This window comes from Anomaloglossus baeobatrachus, chromosome 6, assembly GCF_048569485.1.
Source record: "Anomaloglossus baeobatrachus isolate aAnoBae1 chromosome 6, aAnoBae1.hap1, whole genome shotgun sequence".
Lineage (NCBI taxonomy): Eukaryota > Metazoa > Chordata > Amphibia > Anura > Aromobatidae > Anomaloglossus > Anomaloglossus baeobatrachus.
In genome coordinates this window covers 23,643,301-23,661,798 of record NC_134358.1, presented here as the reverse complement: position 1 = coordinate 23,661,798, position 18,498 = coordinate 23,643,301, and the positions used below count along the sequence as shown (strand labels likewise).

General features: G+C 46.7%; 1 protein-coding gene across 3 annotated transcripts in view; it reads left to right on the top strand.

The window, feature by feature from the left end:
• SLC45A4 (solute carrier family 45 member 4) overlaps positions 1-18,498 on the top strand; it is a 131,073-nt gene that overhangs the window by 23,021 nt on the left and 89,554 nt on the right. Inside the window, exon 1 of one of the 3 annotated variants that reach the window (XM_075352822.1) lies at positions 8,673-8,729. The exons of the other annotated variants lie outside the window; for them this stretch is intronic. The gene's annotated coding sequence lies outside the window, so the exon portion shown is untranslated. Of the gene's footprint in view, positions 1-8,672; positions 8,730-18,498 lie in introns of those variants that run through there. 3 annotated transcript variants of the gene reach the window in all.

Here is an 18,498-nt window from a genome sequence, read left to right as displayed (position 1 = left end):
TGAGCAGGGCGAGGAAACAAGCAGAGGACACAATTGTTCTCCTCCTTCCAGAGCTGGATTCACACTGTCACTGCTCGGTGCTGCTGTGTATTGTCCTCCATAGTGCTGCTTCTAGTTCTGCACTGGTAACACATACTATGTCTCCAGCTGCCCATTTGGACACACAATGGCTGCTCGGACCCCTCCTCATGGCTTCATGTTCTTCTTGCACGGTGTCCGCTTTACTTGCATTGTCTTCTGCTGTCCTTTTACCCAAACCAACAAAACCATAAGGCAACTTTTTTTATATTTTGCAATGCACTTTTCCTTTTGCCCGTCCATGTATTTTGGTCAGATATGTGGCCCCTTATTGCGATCCCCGGGCTGCATAGATTGAGAAATTTCCCGATTCCCACAATGCAAAAACTGCCGTTCTAGCAACCTCTGCTTCCTGACCGGGCTTACTACAAACTAATATTTATCTGAAGAAATATCTTAAAAATGCCAGAGCAGGGCTTTCCCGCAGCGAACTCCATTCCTGTGTGAAAGCCCTCCATTGTTCGCCGGTAAGCGGAGGCTTTATCGCTGGTAATGGCCGCATTGTGCTCTCGGCTTCGGAACTTTTCATTCAAGAGTTGTTTTTGTCAACAGATTAATTGTTTGGATTATTCTTGTAAAGACCTCTTTTCACACATGTTGGTTTTGGATCCGGGTGTTGGTATTTGACTACTAAGAGGAGTGGGAAGATTAAAAGAACCTTCCGAATGAGCTCCGGAGAGGTCGCTGTCCTTGTCAGAAGCCCTTCACCCCGTTACCAGGTTTCAAAGAAATCTATTAGATGGGGATGCAATGTCAAGACCTCCAAAATTGGATTTTTTTTTTTTTCCTTTCTTTCACACCCTCCATTGAAGAATTGGAGCAGAAGCCTCAAATTTCCTACCAAAGACTTTAGACCTCTCCATGATCGGAGTTTGACTTCTCAACTCCAACCTTAGGTCTCCACCTTGTTAAGTTCTCCATGACTCCACTGTGATCAGTCCTTGGGACTGTGACATCTGTCATCAGTAGTGCTTGATGCTAGGCAGAAGCCTTCAAAAAAGTGTTGTCTTGTGAAGACCACCACCGTCCATCAGCTCTCTTGGATCCTTTAGACCTCCTATGAGGTGCCCCATGATCGATGACCTGAATCGGAAGGGAGAGCCATTCTGAGAATGGCTCCTGTTCTGGAGGGCACATGGACAGCCATATTTCTGCATAGTCGTGAAGTTCTCTGGCCAGACCAGTTGAAAAGGGTTGTTGTTGGCTAATAGTAATCTGTAGGTTAGACCCTTTATCCATGGAACCATAAAAATGTCTACAGGTTACTTTTTGGATTAAGAAGACCTTACACATTAGATAAGTGGTGGTCAAACTTGTCAGTTGACCATTTTCATGTTGTACATGTCCAAATCTTTTGTTTTCTGAACATGGTGCCTGGGAGCCGATAATTTCTTTCTTTGAGAATATGTGCACAGTATGGATGACCATGGATATTTCCGGGTATGTGAGAATCTGAAGACCATGCTTAAGCATAGACCTAATCTCTAGACTGATACAACATCCATACCCATTGGTTTGGACGCACGTCCAGCGTCATGTGTCTCCCACTCTAGAAAGCCGTCTGGGACCAGATGGTCACAGTGCCTTATGTGCAGGTATTCAACTTTTATATGTGAGTGAATCTGTTTTTCTTTTTAGCGCTATAGGGGTTTAGGACTCTCTCTCCCTGGCTGTCCTTTGTAGCCTTAATCTCAGGTGCAACTCAGTTGTGAACACTCCTCTTTGCTATAAAGTTATGTATCTTACAATCTGATGCCGGTTATAGTTTCTCATTCTATGCTGTCCACTTTGGAAGGAACCTGACTTTGAAAGAAACTGAGGAGTCATAACCATTGCAGCTGTGGTGCTCAGCTGCATTGTAGTAGCATAGTGGGTTTTTTTTTTTTTTGTGGTCTATTTACCCTCTGTCGTTCTTATCTTGTGTTTTGTATTATTGCAGTGGTGAGTTTAGGGACAGCATTGGCCTAGACACGTGATGGAAACTGGGTGAGAGACTCGTATAGGGATGTTTACGAGAGTAGGGTATAGACTCGGTGAGTTGCAGGAGGTGTCCCCTCTCCCGATCGCCAGGGCCTTTAGTCTATACCAGTCCAGATGTTACCCTTGCTGTGCGCTGAAGTGACATCCTGAATTGTTTTGCATTCTATTTTTTTTTTTTTTTTTATCCACTACATTCCAAGATGTTGGACGTTATCCGTCATAATTGTATCGCAGGCCATCCGCCTTGTTGACAAGGAGCCTCTCACCTGGTTAGAGATGCTCAGAAGGCACCAGTAGTGAAATCTGTGCTGGTAATGAGCCCTGACACAGTAAATGGGCTGGAAATAAAATGTTGTGATTAGCGCTACCCTCCTGTGCAAAGCCTGGACCGGGCACACGCTCCCACTACATGACGCTCGCTCCGCAGCCCGGAGACCGCGTGCATCTTGTACCCATATGCTCCATGCACAGCGTGCCGTTGCATAAGTGAGGAATTGGTGCAATAGTAACATCACCTGTGCTTATTTTTTGCAAAATTAAAAAGCAAAGTACCACCTACAAGAAAAAATTGCATGAATCACCCCAAAGATACGTGACCGGGAACTTTTGACATATTTCTTTGCAACATTGAAACCTTTTCAGTAACTTTGGGGGGGGGGGGCAGATTCCCAACCCCCATCTTCTGAAATTAAAATGGGTCACTTGTGTTTTGTGGCTTTGCTCTGCAGATCCTTGATGACCCGCTGAAGCAGTGATTGGACTCTTGGGACTTTGGAGTCAATTTTAAGGGGAACCTGTCAGGTGCAATATGCACCCAGAGCCACCAGCAGTTCTATGTGCATGTTACTAATCCCTGCCTAACCGTCCCTGTATACACTATCATAGATAAAGAGATCTTTAGAAAGTATTTTTAAAGGTCCTTTTGATATGCTAATGAGGCCACGGACTAGTCCCGAGGGCGTTATATCCCCCGACTAGCTGCCCTCTTAGCATAGCAGCACGCCCACAGAAACATACTAACATGCTACTCAATTCAGCATCACCAGCGGTGACACGCGTACCTGTGACCGCTCTTCTGAATGCCCCGCACTTCTGGTCATGTGCAGTATGAAGCCAGAGGTACGCAGCTTCAGAGAGGTCTACTGCACATGACCGGAAGTGACGATTCAGCTTCAGTGTTCACTGCGGGCACAGGTACGCACGGCACTACTGGTGATGCTGCATTGAATAGCATGTTTTCACGCCCCTGTGGGTATACTAACATGCTAAGAGGACGGACTAGTCGGGAGATGTATCGCCTTTGGGACTAGTCCCCGTGCTCATTTGCATATAATAAAATATCTTCATTAATATTTTTTCTAAAGATCTCTTTACCTATGCTACTAAATACAGGGACAGTTAGGCCGGGATTAGCAATAGGCACCCAGAACTGCTCGTGGTTCTCACTGCATATTGCATCTGACGGATTCCCTTTAAGCATATAGGGCTGTAATAAGGTCCTTGCAGGCGCTAATGTCACCTGTCCTTGATCACGTGTCGTGTGATCATGTAATCTGTTAGATTTCCTCCCTAAGTCCGGAGCCTCGGTCCTCGGATGATATTATTATTTTTGTCGGAGCAGCCATAAAATCTTTCCACCTTTGGCTGACATTAGGGTCGCCATCTTTCCCCTTTGTCACTGTTGCTGTGATTTTGTGACTCTCATCATACCACAAGCTCGGACCACGTTTTAGCGCCGCTCTTTAGCATTCTGGTGACAGACGCCCTTGAGACGCTGGAGTCCTGCGCTGCGTACATGGATCTGTTCTGTGCACGACCTCCTGTGTCTCGTTTCTGCCTTATTAGACAAAACTTAATTACTGCGCTGTCATATTGTCTGCTCCGAGCAGAGGACCCGGCACACAATGTTCTCTGCCTTTGTGAATGCAAAGATCTCATGCAGCTGATTTTATTTATTTATTTATTTTTTTTTCTATCTTCCTTTTGCTTTTTGTTTTCCAAAAGTGGTCATTTTATCAGTGGTTGCAAACACTTGAGGGGTAACTTGCATCTTCGTTGTAGTTTGGGCAGGTTTTAGGGGCATGCTGAGACTTTTATTTATTTTACCCCCAACCCTTAGAAGAATTGTAGAACTACTGGAAAGTTGTGGTGCGCTCATCTGTCTCACGCCCTTCTGGAGTCTTCAGTAGAGATGAGCAAGGTTTGGTGATCGGATGAAACGCACATGTGCCGCCCTGGCAAAACCAGGGTGTCAGGTCTGCATCCATCTTTTTGGTGCAGATCTCACTCTCCCTTGGGGAGTTTCCCACACCGATACACACCAGCCAATCAGGCCCCACTCACCCTCCTCCCCAGGAAAAGGGAGGGGGGCGAGAGGAGCTTAGAAAGAGCAGAGTTTGAGCGGTAGTCAGTCTGCAGGAGGAGAGAGGTCTGGAAGCAGCCCCTGTGTGGGGCTAGGAAAAGTGGCAGTAAGGGCCTCAGGAATAGGCCAGCCGCTTGTGGGACCCGAAGTGGACCGAGAGAGGGTAGTGGCCCCCCGGTGCCGACTGTTGGGACCCAGTCCGGACCTGTGTACAAAACAGACAGACATCAGGCAGGAGAACAACACCTGAGTTACACACACTGGTGTGGGACCCGTCCTCACAGCATCTGTGTGCACCAGTTACCAGCAATCTGGTTTACAAAAGACTGAGTATTTCTTCCATCTGCATTCCTGACCCTCCACATCAATCCAGCTTCATCCAGCACCACTATAACCGAACTGTGTGTCCTATTCCCTGCAATCCCTGCCACCACCACAACTCCCAACTGGGCCCCGGGACTACAACTCCCCTACCCGTGGAGGGGATTCCACCTTGCTGCCCCACACAATCAGTCCCGGGCACGGTCCCCAGAGGCAGCGGTGGTGCCACCATCTAATCACCACAACCCACGGGTGGCATCACGGACAATCTCCCTTACCTAATCCCCTTTATGCTGTGGAGCCTGGGATCAGACTGGGTCACGCCACTGTGATACTCACAGAAGTGACCCCTTGGCCTGGATCTGAGTACCCCTTATCCCTGGGTGACACATACACTTTGCATAAAAAAGGGTCCAGGTGCTCTACGTTTGCAAAACACTGACATGAGCGTTGCAGTGCTCGGGTACGCTCGGTGCTCAGCCCAGTGTGAGCCACTTGCAGTCATTGATTGGCACACACTGGGGGTAACAGCAGGAGGTAGTGTGCGCACACAAAAATTTGGTAAAATCCCAACCACCTGCCCCGTAAGTTGTCAGTTGCCTACATGTGGACAGAGCCCTGAACTGCCCAATTAGTGACTTCCATTGGGGTTCCGGTCAAGGCCAGGTCCCAAACCGAACTTTAGATAAAGTCCGGCTGCACCCGAAGAACTGAACTTCCCCGAGTCCGATCATCTCTAGCCCAATGTGAGTGTTGGAAAATTTGGACATGTGGGGATGAAAACCACAGACTATTCCATAGTACTAGACTGAAGATGGAGCTAGACTCCCTAGTAGACCCTACTTGCCCAATCGTTGACACCAATGTCCAGTTACCAGTGCAAATGGTGCCCAATGGTCATGGAGTCACGAATACCACTGGAAGATTCAGAATTTCTGAGATGAACCCTGATGACCACTTATGAAGCTCAGCCCGGTGCCACCTCAACTGTTCAGTATCAACAAATGCTGCAGATTTTTTTTTTGTCTTTTCCAGGTCCTTATTTTTGAACGTGCCATTGTGCACCGATCTTCAATTTCAGGAAATCCTATAGAAGCACGCAACAAGCGCTTGTGCTCCTCATGTATGACACCAGCCGTAAGGGCCAAAGGGACAGACGACGCCCGAAGAGACCTCATGTGTGGGGATGGATAGACATGGAATCGCCAGTTAATCTGTAGCAAAAAGTCTAAAGTGCGTGGATTTACAATCCTCTTGGTCTTCACACGTGTCGAATACTACTCAAGTTTGTGAACTCTTCCACCTATCCTCGCTGCCTTCCCTGTAGCCTTGGCCTGGAGACTTTTTACTAGAAGCGAAAAAAGCAAAAGTACAAAACCGGAAAAAGGGTCAACTCGATCCGATCGAGCAACCTGCTTACAGCAGTCCTATCCATTCTACAGTTTGGTGGATACTCACCAGCAATTTTTTGTCCATTTTGTGTCCCTGGTTTCTTGTAAATTGCTGTAAAACTGCATTTTGATAAATCAACAATGTGGATGAGTATGGAGAGGAGCTGCTCTGACCATTGTTCTATTTTTTTGCTTTGTCTTGTTTGCATGTATTATTCACTCACCGTTCACTCAGCCGTGATCGGAGACCGTGGTCCCCTGTGGATCCACTTCAATCAAGCTTCTCCGCTCAGTAAAGAGGATAGACCTGCTCCGGAGCACGCAGACTCCGGATTCCCTTTTTTTCAGGCTTGTCCTACACTTTTTCAGGACTGACCCCGCTTCACGGACGTTCTGCGGTCCTCCATTGTACTGCTGTATGCTTGTACTAACATGGGACCATAATACGGTAATGCTGGATACCTGCAGCAGGTATTGGGGAGAAAAGTGGCATATTGCTCCCTACCTGGCAAAGGAATAGAAAAGTACCTTTGTATCCATAAGGGTTGACAGGACTTCTGTATATTGGGAAGCTACATATGTCCTATACGGGAATGGGCTAATAGTACAATTTAAATGTAGGTGTGAGCAAAGGTGACTTTAATTTTTTTTTTTTTTTTTACCACAAATGCTGCCCCCTATGTACAAGAATATAACTACTATAAGGCTATGTGCGCACGTTGTGTACAAGCCCTGCCGAAATTTCTGCAGCGATCTGAAGAGCACACGTGCGCTTCAAATCGCTGCAGAAAATGTCCGTAGAGAAAAAAAAAAAAGCCGATTCCATGCGCTCTGCCTGCAGCTCCTGCCATAGACAGAGCAGGGGCTGCCGGCAAAGCGCACGGAAGAAGTGACATGTCACTTCTTAGAACGCAGCGCTTCGGGCAGCAGCCGAAGCGCTGCGCTCTAATACACCACGTGCGCACAGCCCCTGCACAATCTCCATAGACTGTGCAGGGGACGCAGGACGCATGCAGTTACACTGCGCTACAAAGCGCAGCGTAACTGCATGTATTTACGCAACGTGCGCACATAGCCTTATACTGCCCCTATGTACAAGAATATAACTACTGTAATACTGCCTCCTATGTACAAGAATATAACTACTATAATAGTGTCCCTATATACAAGAATATAACTACTATAATAGTGTCCCTATATACAAGAATATAACTACTATAATACTGCCCTCTATGTACAAGAATATAACTACTATAATACTGCCCTCTATGTACAACAATAGAACTACTATAATACTGCTTGTCATGCATGTGGGTGTGACGCACGGGGCTGGGCTTACCCTGGAGGGCTGTAACTAAGCAGCTCCCAGGTTCATTACAGCCTTTGGTGAGGTTAGGCTTGCTGGTAGCCACCAGGTACCGCTCCAGGGCAGTCCCTGGTAGAGTAGCAGCTGACCCCAAACTGTCAAGGAGGCAGGTATGGATACAGGAGATGCCCAATTGTAGAGAGAAGACCTCGCGTCACCTCACATAGGTGCTCAGGAGAAAAAAACGTTAATAAAAAGGGGGTATCCAGTCTGTCCGAAACGAGGAAGGCCTTTCAGGCCGAAACGTCGTCACCTGGCGGACATTATTTTGTACAGCACTTTCTTCACGATTTTTTGCACTAATAAAAAAAAAGGATCTGAAATCAATTTTTTTCGTGTATTTACTTCAAATACCCACTGGAAACGATTAGTGTGCCGGAGTTACCCCCTATTTTATTTGGATACAGGAGATGGACTGAACAGGTCCATGAGCCACAGCAGATTCAGGTACTGGATCAGACAGGACAGACGGTGCAGATAGTCATGTTTTGGTGCAGGCAGAATGGCCAGGCATTGATGTGGCCACAGGACATGTGTACTGGATACTGAGCACAGGTGGCAACACAAAGCAGAACAGGAACCTTGTTGTAAAGGCACCTCCCAAAAGGGGAGGGAGCCTTAAATACTGTGTGTATGGATCCCTTCCTCTTATCTTTTCTCTTCCCCTTTTGAATCTTTATGGACTCTTGTCTTTTTTTTCTTTTCTATGTACACTATAGTTATGAATAGATCACTTCGGGTCTGGGTACATGATCTCGCTGTGTATAGCACATTATTGGTTGGTCTTCTGGCTTGTTCTGCATATTTATGACAGATGTGATGAGCTGCTCCTGTCTCTCATGGGGTTAAACCTGCTGATCAGATCACGTCTTGTTGTTGCGCCTTGCACATATTCGTCCTCCCCTCGGTGAGAAATGTCCCGCAGGCTCCCAGCAATGATCGGCTGCGGCCTCTGTTCATTGTATGGCTGCTGATCTCATTCATCGTCATTGTGCAGCGTGTGTGTTGTTTTTCACATGGCGTGTCCTGTGCGGCAGAGGTAGGAGGGCAGTGCGAGCCTCCTGGCCACTCCAGACCCTCCCTCCGTAACCCGCAGCCAATGAGCTGGTGTGCGCCCTGCAAACAAACGGGGGTCCGGATCAGGACCCGGGACCACTAGGACCGCGCTCCTGCTGGGCTGAGGTGTCGGAGGCTTCCTATTCACGCGGCCCGCTTCCTGACGGTGGATCTGGTAAGATCTGCACGTGTCTCGCTCATTCAGAGGGTTTATGAGACAGATGTTCTTTTGTAATTGGAACCACCGTTCCTGTAAGTGACCCCCTTTAATTTTTATTAACCCGTGCAGATGGCGCGGATCTGAATTTGGCATATTTTTTTTAACTCTTTAATACATTCTTGCTCGCTTACAAAGAGAGCTCTCAATGTAGGTCTACCTGTGTAATCCGCAGACATTGTTTTTTTCACTAACCTGCAGTCCCATGTAAGGCCAGATACACCCGACGTGCACAGCTCTGCTACATCTGAAAGTTGTGCTTTTATGGGCGAATCTTTGTCAGGTTCTCCTTTTTTAATGGCTCATAAGCGGTTAATGCCACAGGAAGTATGGTGTTTCCTCCCCTCTGAGTGATCTACTAACCCTGCGCTCCAGCCTCCTCTACCTGCTTAATGAGTCCACAGGAATAATGAGCAGTCACTGCAATGATATGTGGACTGCAGTGTTGATCCCTTTTTTTTTTTTTTTTTTTTTTTTTTGCACCCTCCAAAATTTGGAAGAATATCTCGTTCTGATGGGATTCTCTGTATTAATGGGCCAGATGTATGTTACTTTTATCAAAAATGACTATTAAGAATCTTATTAATGCATATAAAAATGATTAAATACGTTAGATCCACTCTTCTAAATCAGGATATATAGCTGATTTGATTATCGCTATGGTTCCAATGTAAAAAATCTGTAGTCTTGCATGGTGTTCTTTAAGTCCCCTAGAGCTGTGGGCCCACCTGGATTTGGCTTTTCTCTCTGGTTTACATAGATGAGGTCCTGAGCAGGGGAGTTCCCTTGACTACCATATAAGGATGTGGGCAGGACTTGGTACATTAGGACAGCCTCCGAGGATTTTTGACGGGGACATGCATAGTGTTTCACAGCCTCTAAGTGCCCAAAGATCCGAAAACTGCCAATTTGACTCCTTTTTTTTTTTTCTTTTTTTTTTTATCAGTTGTGCATATAGGGCAATGCAAGCCTCCAGGCTAATCTGCAAAAAGGGACCAAATGATTTACATTAACACCAGGGGTAGCGGTGTGCTAGCACCTCTCATGGAAAATCACTTAATTTCTTTCATCAGTATTCCCCGTAAATGGGACATTTTTGGGATTTTATTGAGAAGGTCATTATGCAAAACTGTATTGTACCCAAGGTAAGCACTTCTGGATATGTCCTTGATGGTTGTAACCAGCTGACCATCTTGTAGCATTGTAGACCATCCGTGTTTGTGCCTTGCACTAGTTTTCCATTGACTGCAGTCAACATTGGTTTTTATAGTCAATTTGGCCGACCGCTGGGGTCTCTGGATTAGCCCCTTCCCTTGTTTTAGTGCGGCAGCAGCCAAACCAGTTAGTCCTGGCCAAAAGTGTTGGCACCCTTGAATCTGTTCCAGAAAATGAATTATTTCTCCCAGTAAATTATTGCAACTACACATGCTTTTGTTTTTAAATGTTTATTTCCTTTTTTTTATTTTTTTTTTTTTTTTTTTGTGTTCAATACACACAAAGGCTAACTGGACATAATTTCAGACTTAAGCCCAAAAATGGGACAGACAAAAATGTGAGTAAGCAACTTGTTTCAAGCATGTGATGCTCATTCAAACTCACCTGTAACTGTAACACGTGTGGGCAATATGAAAATCACACCTGAAACCAAATAAAAGGGGAGAAGTTGAATTAATCTTTACATTGTGCAGTCTTTATGTGCCACACTAGGCATAGAGAACAGAAAAAAAGAACTGTCAGAGAAGCAAAATTGTTGAAAAATATCAATATCTCAAGGTTACAAGTACAGCTGCAGAGATCTTGATGTTGCTTTGTCCATGGTGCGCATGATAATTAAGAAGTCTACAACCATTGGGACTCTAGCTAATCTCCCTAGTCATGGACGGGCAAAGAAAAATTGTTTAAGGTTGCAGGATAGTCCGGATGGTGGTGAAACCCCAATCAAGGTCCAAAGAAATTCAAGCTGTCCTGCAGCTCAGGGGGCATCAGTGACAGCGAGGACTATCTGTCCACATCTGAATGAGATGAAACACTATGGAGGAGACCCAGGAGGACCCTACTGCTGACACAGACAGAAAAAAGCCAAAATATACGTAAGTAACCAAAATCCTTCTGGGAAAACGTCTTGTGGACAGATGAGACCAAGATAGCTCCTTGGTTAAGCACATCATTCTACTGTTTACCAATAAATTGTATGAAGCCTACAAAGTAAAAGAACACAGCACCTACAGTCTCATATGGTGGAGGTCTGAGATTTTGGGGTTGTTTTGCTGTCTCTAGCACTGGGGGCCTGGGTGCAAGACATCATCATGAAATCTGAAGATTACTGTAGGATTTTGGGTGGCAATGTAGTGCCCAGTGTCAGAAAGCTGGGATTTCATCCACTGTCAGGGGTCCTCCAGCAGGACAATGACCTCAAACACTTCAAGAAGCCCCAGAAATGGATGGAAACAAAGCGCTGGAGAGTTCTGAAGTGGCAGCAACGAGTCTGGATCTAAATCCCATTGACACCTGTGGAGAGATCTGAAAATTGCTGTGGAGAGGAGAGAAGAGGCCTTCATATATGAGAGAGGGGAGAGGAGAGGCCTTCAGATATGAGAGAGTGAAGAGACGAGAGGAGGGGAGAGGCCTTCAGATATGAGAGGGGAGAGAGGAGAGGCCTTCAGATATGAGAGCAGTGAGGGGAGAGGCCTTCAGATATGAGAGGGGAGAGAGGAGAGGCCTTCAGATATGAGAGAGAGCAGTGAGGAGAGGCCTTCAGATATGAGAGAGCAGTGAGGGGAGGCCTTCAGATATGAGAGCAGTGAGGGGAGGCCTTCAGATATGAGAGAGATCAGTGAGGAGAGGCCTTCAGATATGAGAGAGAGCAGTGAGGAGAGGCCTTCAGATATGAGAGCAGTGAGGGGAGGCCTTCAGATATGAGAGCAGTGAGGGGAGGCCTTCAGATATGAGAGCAGTGACGAGAGGCCTTCAGATATGAGAGAGCAGTGAGGGGAGGCCTTCAGATATGAGAGAGAGCAGTGAGGGGAGGCCTTCAGATATGAGAGAGCAGTGAGGGGAGGCCTTCAGATATGAGAGAGCAGTGAGGAGAGGCCTTCAGATATGAGAGAGAGCAGTGAGGAGAGGCCTTCAGATATGAGAGAGCAGTGAGGGGAGGCCTTCAGATATGAGAGCAGTGAGGGGAGGCCTTCAGATATGAGAGAGATCAGTGAGGAGAGGCCTTCAGATATGAGAGAGAGCAGTGAGGAGAGGCCTTCAGATATGAGAGAGCAGTGAGGGGAGGCCTTCAGATATGAGAGCAGTGAGGAGAGGCCTTCAGATATGAGAGCAGTGAGGAGAGGCCTTCAGATATGAGAGAGCAGTGAGGGGAGGCCTTCAGATATGAGAGAGCAGTGAGGGGAGGCCTTCAGATGAGAGAGCAGTGAGGAGAGGCCTTCAGATATGAGAGAGCAGTGAGGAGAGGCCTTCAGATATGAGAGAGCAGTGAGGAGAGGCCTTCAGATATGAGAGAGCAGTGAGGAGAGGCCTTCAGATATGAGAGAGCAGTGAGGAGAGGCCTTCAGATATGAGAGAGCAGTGAGGGGAGGCCTTCAGATATGAGAGAGCAGTGAGGGGAGGCCTTCAGATATGAGAGAGAGCAGTGAGGGGAGGCCTTCAGATATGAGAGAGCAGTGAGGGGAGGCCTTCAGATATGAGAGAGCAGTGAGGAGAGGCCTTCAGATATGAGAGAGAGCAGTGAGGAGAGGCCTTCAGATATGAGAGAGCAGTGAGGGGAGGCCTTCAGATATGAGAGCAGTGAGGGGAGGCCTTCAGATATGAGAGAGATCAGTGAGGAGAGGCCTTCAGATATGAGAGAGAGCAGTGAGGAGAGGCCTTCAGATATGAGAGAGCAGTGAGGGGAGGCCTTCAGATATGAGAGCAGTGAGGAGAGGCCTTCAGATATGAGAGCAGTGAGGAGAGGCCTTCAGATATGAGAGAGCAGTGAGGGGAGGCCTTCAGATATGAGAGAGCAGTGAGGGGAGGCCTTCAGATGAGAGAGCAGTGAGGAGAGGCCTTCAGATATGAGAGAGCAGTGAGGAGAGGCCTTCAGATATGAGAGAGCAGTGAGGAGAGGCCTTCAGATATGAGAGAGCAGTGAGGAGAGGCCTTCAGATATGAGAGAGCAGTGAGGAGAGGCCTTCAGATATGAGAGAGCAGTGAGGAGAGGCCTTCAGATATGAGAGAGCAGTGAGGAGAGGCCTTCAGATATGAGAGAGCAGTGAGAGGCCTTCAGATATGAGAGAGCAGTGAGAGGCCTTCAGATATGAGAGAGCAGTGAGGAGAGGCCTTCAGATATGAGAGAGCAGTGAGGAGAGGCCTTCAGATATGAGAGAGCAGTGAGGAGAGGCCTTCAGATATGAGAGAGCAGTGAGGAGAGGCCTTCAGATATGAGAGAGCAGTGAGGAGAGGCCTTCAGATATGAGAGAGAGCAGTGAGGAGAGGCCTTCAGATATGAGAGCAGTGAGGAGAGGCCTTCAGATATGAGAGAGCAGTGAGGGGAGGCCTTCAGATATGAGAGAGCAGTGAGGAGAGCCCTTCAGATATGAGAGGGGAGAGGAGAGGCCTTCAGATATGAGAGAGCAGTGAGGAGAGCCCTTCAGATATGAGAGGGGAGAGGAGAGGCCTTCAGATATGAGAGCAGTGAGGAGAGGCCTTCAGATATGAGAGCAGTGAGGAGAGGCCTTCAGATATGAGAGCAGTGAGGAGAGGCCTTCAGATATGAGAGCAGTGAGGAGAGGCCTTCAGATATGAGAGGGGAGAGAGGAGAGGCCTTCAGATATGAGAGGGGAGAGAGGAGAGGCCTTCAGATATGAGAGGGGAGAGAGGAGAGGCCTTCAGATATGAGAGCAGTGAGGAAAGGCCTTCAGATATGAGAGCAGTGAGGAGAGGCCTTCAGATATGAGAGCAGTGAGGAGAGGCCTTCAGATATGAGAGCAGTGAGGAGAGGCCTTCAGATATGAGAGCAGTGAGGGGAGGCCTTCAGATATGAGAGCAGTGAGGGGAGGCCTTCAGATATGAGAGGGGAGAGGGGAGGCCTTCAGATATGAGAGCAGTGAGGAGAGGCCTTCAGATATGAGAGCAGTGAGGGGAGGCCTTCAGATATGAGAGCAGTGAGGGGAGGCCTTCAGATATGAGAGCAGTGAGGGGAGGCCTTCAGATATGAGAGGGGAGAGGAGAGGCCTTCAGATATGAGAGAACCTGGAGACATTATAAATAAGAGTCCGAGATTCCAGGGGAGAGGAGGAAGCAGCTTGTGGATGGTTTTAGGAGGCGACTGATGGAAGGGATTTATTCCAAAGGCAAAGGATGGGAAACCAAATATTAAGATGAGTGCCAACAGTTTTGTCTGGGCCATTTTTGGGCGGTGTGAAATTGTCCAATTTGCCTTTTTTTTTTTTCCCCAAATACACAAAGGAAATAAACGTGTAATTGCAATAATTTTTATTTAAGAGCAATACTTCATTTTCTGGAATAATCTCAAGGGGGCCAACGCTTTCGGCAATGGCTTCCGGCGCTAGGGCTAGGCCGGTTCATCACCTTTTGTTATTGCTATGGAGTAGCTTACGTCTTAGTTCTCCTTCTCCTTTATTAACCCTTACATAGTCCAAGCAGAAGGCTAGACCTGGACCAGTGACCCCAGAGTAGCGAGTCTGAGGTATGGCATCTGGATTTCTTGCATCTCTTGTATTCGGTGATATTGGAATTGCCAAGATATTAGCGACGCTTGAAACTCTCGTCACTTTAGAGTATTCTCTACATGAATATTGTATGACCAGTGCATTAGAAGACCCAGACTGCTAAAGTGCTTCTTATATACAGCGTTCACAAATGAGGATTTTTTTTTTTTTCCCTTGAAATGTTGGAAATCTTGGACAACATTCAGTGCACGGCCCCATTTTGAAGACTCCAAGATTTCCAGCAACGAACCCTTCTAAACATGGTCTAGGTGAGAATGGGCTAAATACACGAGTCGTTGCCACCTACAGTCGTTATCGCTGAATTGAGATGAGACCGACTAGAAGAAAATTTAATAGAAGGGTGAAAACATTAATGTCTTTGCAAACTTGTGAACTCTTTAAGTTGCAGGCCCAAAGCCTGAGCCCGCATTACTGAGATATAGACATGTGTGGTTCCGATCTAGATCTCTGTAAATTTTCAACTTTTGCATTTTTTTTTTTTTTGGCATCACTAGCCAAATTCTTCTTCATCCCTACAAAACAAGAAGACTAGTGAATTTTGTTCCCTTCCAAAGCTTTTTTGGGGCAATGCTAAAAATGTAAAGTCAACCTACCGACCTCACGAATTCGGTGCCTCCCAGAAAAGTCGGGAAAGGTGTTCTGTCGCTGGGAGATGCTCCGAAGAAGAAATACTTGGGATATTTCCCTGCTTGACGCTTTTCATTGCCGGTTATGTGCTTTACGAAATCTTGGGAACCCTTCATTCTCGACCCAAGCTTATGGGTCTTCACTGTTTTCTGTGTCTCAAAAGCTTTGCCCTTGTTAATTGTCGTGGTAAAGGGGTCTTGATCTTAGTTTTTGGAGTGCGGAATGGTCCCTGATCCAGAGTGGTTTGTTACCTTGACCCCTGCAGTGACCCACTCTCCATCTTGCCCCTCTAGATGGTCTTTGCCATCGAGGATGTGTGATCATAAGGGAACATCCCACGGATGAATACAACTTGTAACGTGTCCTGACTTCTTACCTCCGCTCACCAGCTATGTCTTAACTTTCTACTGCATATTTGTTTTTTCTTTTGACTATAAAAAGCATTTTTGAAATATTTTTCCCTTTTTTAGCTCTTTGTGCTGTAGACACAAACAGAAGCAAATTCTTTCTTGTCGTCATTCTTCTCGGACAAATTATTTTTTGATTTTAGCTGTTACACTTGAAGATCCCCCATGATGCCTCATTATCCATGGTAATTGTCTACAGTCGGGGTCCATTCCCACTGGTGGTCCTACCTTCCCTGGATCCTAAGATTGGTGGGACCAAGAGGAAAATGAGGCAGTGTCGCTCTCGAAGGAGGAATAATTCAGAAAAGGTTTCACTGTTGCTGTGTCCCAATTGCTGCTTTTCGGAATAGTTCAGTTGGGTCCTATTGCCAACGGGAAATTTTACATTGACATGCAAGGAGGGGGCTTGCAATCTATTGGGACTTTTTTTGTGATCTATGCTATGACGAAGTACAAGTATTTGTGAAGTGTACAGGAATAATACTTGATTTTCTAAATATTGTAAATCTGAAAATTGTGACGTGCATTTGCCCCGAGTCAGTACTTAGTAGGGCCACTTTTCACTGCAAGTCTTTGGGGGGGGGAGGGTGGTTGGGGGGAGGGTTGTCCCTACCGGCTTCACACATCTAGAGGTGACATTTTTCTCTTCTTCGCACACGGCTCTTGTACGGAGATTGGATGGAGACGTCTGCGTTCAGCAATTTTCATGTCTTGTCACAGATTCTCGGCGGATTTCGGTCTGGACTGTGACTGTGACTGAGGCTGTTCACACATGAATATAAACTTAACAAAAATAGAAACTTAACACTTTTTTGTGTTTGCTCCCATTTTTCATGAGCTGAACGCTGAGAGCAAAGCCTTTTTTCTGTGTATACAAAAGGCCTTTATCGCTCATTGTTCATAAATTTGTCTAACTTTGTGTTTGTGAGCATACCTGTGGGGTGGATGAATTATCAGGATGCTGATAAGACAGCATGTTTATTGCACAGGTGTGCCTTAAGGCCGCTTTACACACTGCGATATCGTTACCAATATCGCTAGCGTGTGCCCGCCCCCATCGGTTGTGCGACACTGACAAGTTGCTGCCTGTGGCGCACAACATCGCTCAGACCCGTCACACTACTTACCTGCCTAGCGACGTCGCTGTGACCGGCAAACCGCCTCCTTTCTAAGGGGGAGGTTCGTTCGGCGTCACAGCGACGTCACTAAATGGGCGCCCAATAGGCAGAGATGAGCGGGACGTAACATCCCGCCCACTTCCTTCCTTCCTCATTGCCGGCGGCCGCAGGTAAGGTGAGGTTCCTCGTTCCTGCGATGTCACACGTAGCGATTTGTGCTGCCGCAGGAACGACTAACTATATCGTACACCGAGCAGCAGCGATAATTGGGAATAGGGGGGCATGACACAGATTAGTGATTTTGAACGTTTTTGCAACGATTCAAAATCGCTAATAGGTGTCACACGCAGCGACATCGCTAATGCGGCAGGATGTGCGTCACAAATTCCGTGACCCCAACGAGATCGCTTTAGCGATGTCGTAGCGTGTAAAGCGGCCTTTAGGCTGGCCACAAGAAAAGACCATTCTAAAATTTGCAGTTTTACAGTTATTAGGGCAGAGGAGGTGGTGAGAAAACCAGTTAGTATCTGAAGCACATCTCCTTGGCATGATTGATCAGGTTACTGATTGTGGCTTGTTGTTTTTATATTCTCGTTCAGTGTATTTTGATCTAAGCCCTCCATTTGAAGCTGTCAGGTTGTTTATTTTTTTTTGTCCCGATTTCTACACCACAAACTGGTTTTCCTCCAGGATTGCCATGTGTTTAGCCTCATGCATTTTTCCATCAACTGACCAGCTTCTCTGTCCCTGGTGAAGAAAAGCCTCCCCAAAGCAGGATGTTGCCTCCACCATGTGTGACTGTGGGGGAGGGTGTTTTCAGGGTGATGTGCAGTGTTAGATTTCTGCCCCACATAGCTTTGTGTATTTAGCCCAAAAAAGTCTCCTTATGGTCTCCCCTGATCCGAGCACCTTTTTCAACCTGCTTGTGGTGTTCCCCACCTCTTTCATTAAAAAAGAAAAGTGTCTTCTTGCTACTCTTCCATAATGGCCAGATTTTCAGAGTACGGTTGCACTAGCATATACAGTGCCTACAAGTAGTATTCAACCCCCTGCAGATTTAGCAGGTTTACACATTCGGAATTAACTTGGCATTGTGACATTTGGACTGTAGATCAGCCTGGAAGTGTGAAATGCAGCAAAAAAGAATGTTGTTTCTTTTTTTTCTTTTTTTTTTAAATTGTGAAAAGTTTTATTCAGAGGGTCAATTATTATTCAACCCCTCAATCCACCAGAATTCTGTTTGGTTCCCCTAAAGTATTAAGAAGTATTTCAGGCACAAAGAACAATGAGCTTCACATGTTTGGATTAATTATCTTTTTCCAGCCTTTTCTGACTAATTAAGACCCTCCCCAAACTTGTGAACAGCACTCATACATGGTCAACATGGGAAAGACAAAGGAGCATTCCAAGGCCATCAGAGACCAGATCGTGGAGAGTCACAAGGCTGGCAAGGGGTGCAAAACCCTTTCCAAGGAGTTGGGCCTACCTGTCTCCACTGTTGGGAGCATCATCCGGAAGTGGAAGGCTTATGGAACCTCTGTTAGCCTTCCACGGCCTGGACAGCCTTTGAAAGTTTCCACCCGTGCCGAGGCCAGGCTTGTCCGAAGAGTCAAGGCTAACCCAAGGACAACAAGGAAGGAGCTCCGGAAAGGTCTCATGGCAGTGGGGACATTGGTTTCAGTCAATACCATAAGTAACGTACTCCACCGCAATGGTCTCCGTTCCAGACGAGCCCGTAAGGTACCTTTTTACTTTCAAAGCATCATGTCAAGGCTCGTCTACAGTTTGCTCATGATCAGTTGGAGGACTCTGAGACAGACTGGTTCAAGGTTCTCTGGTC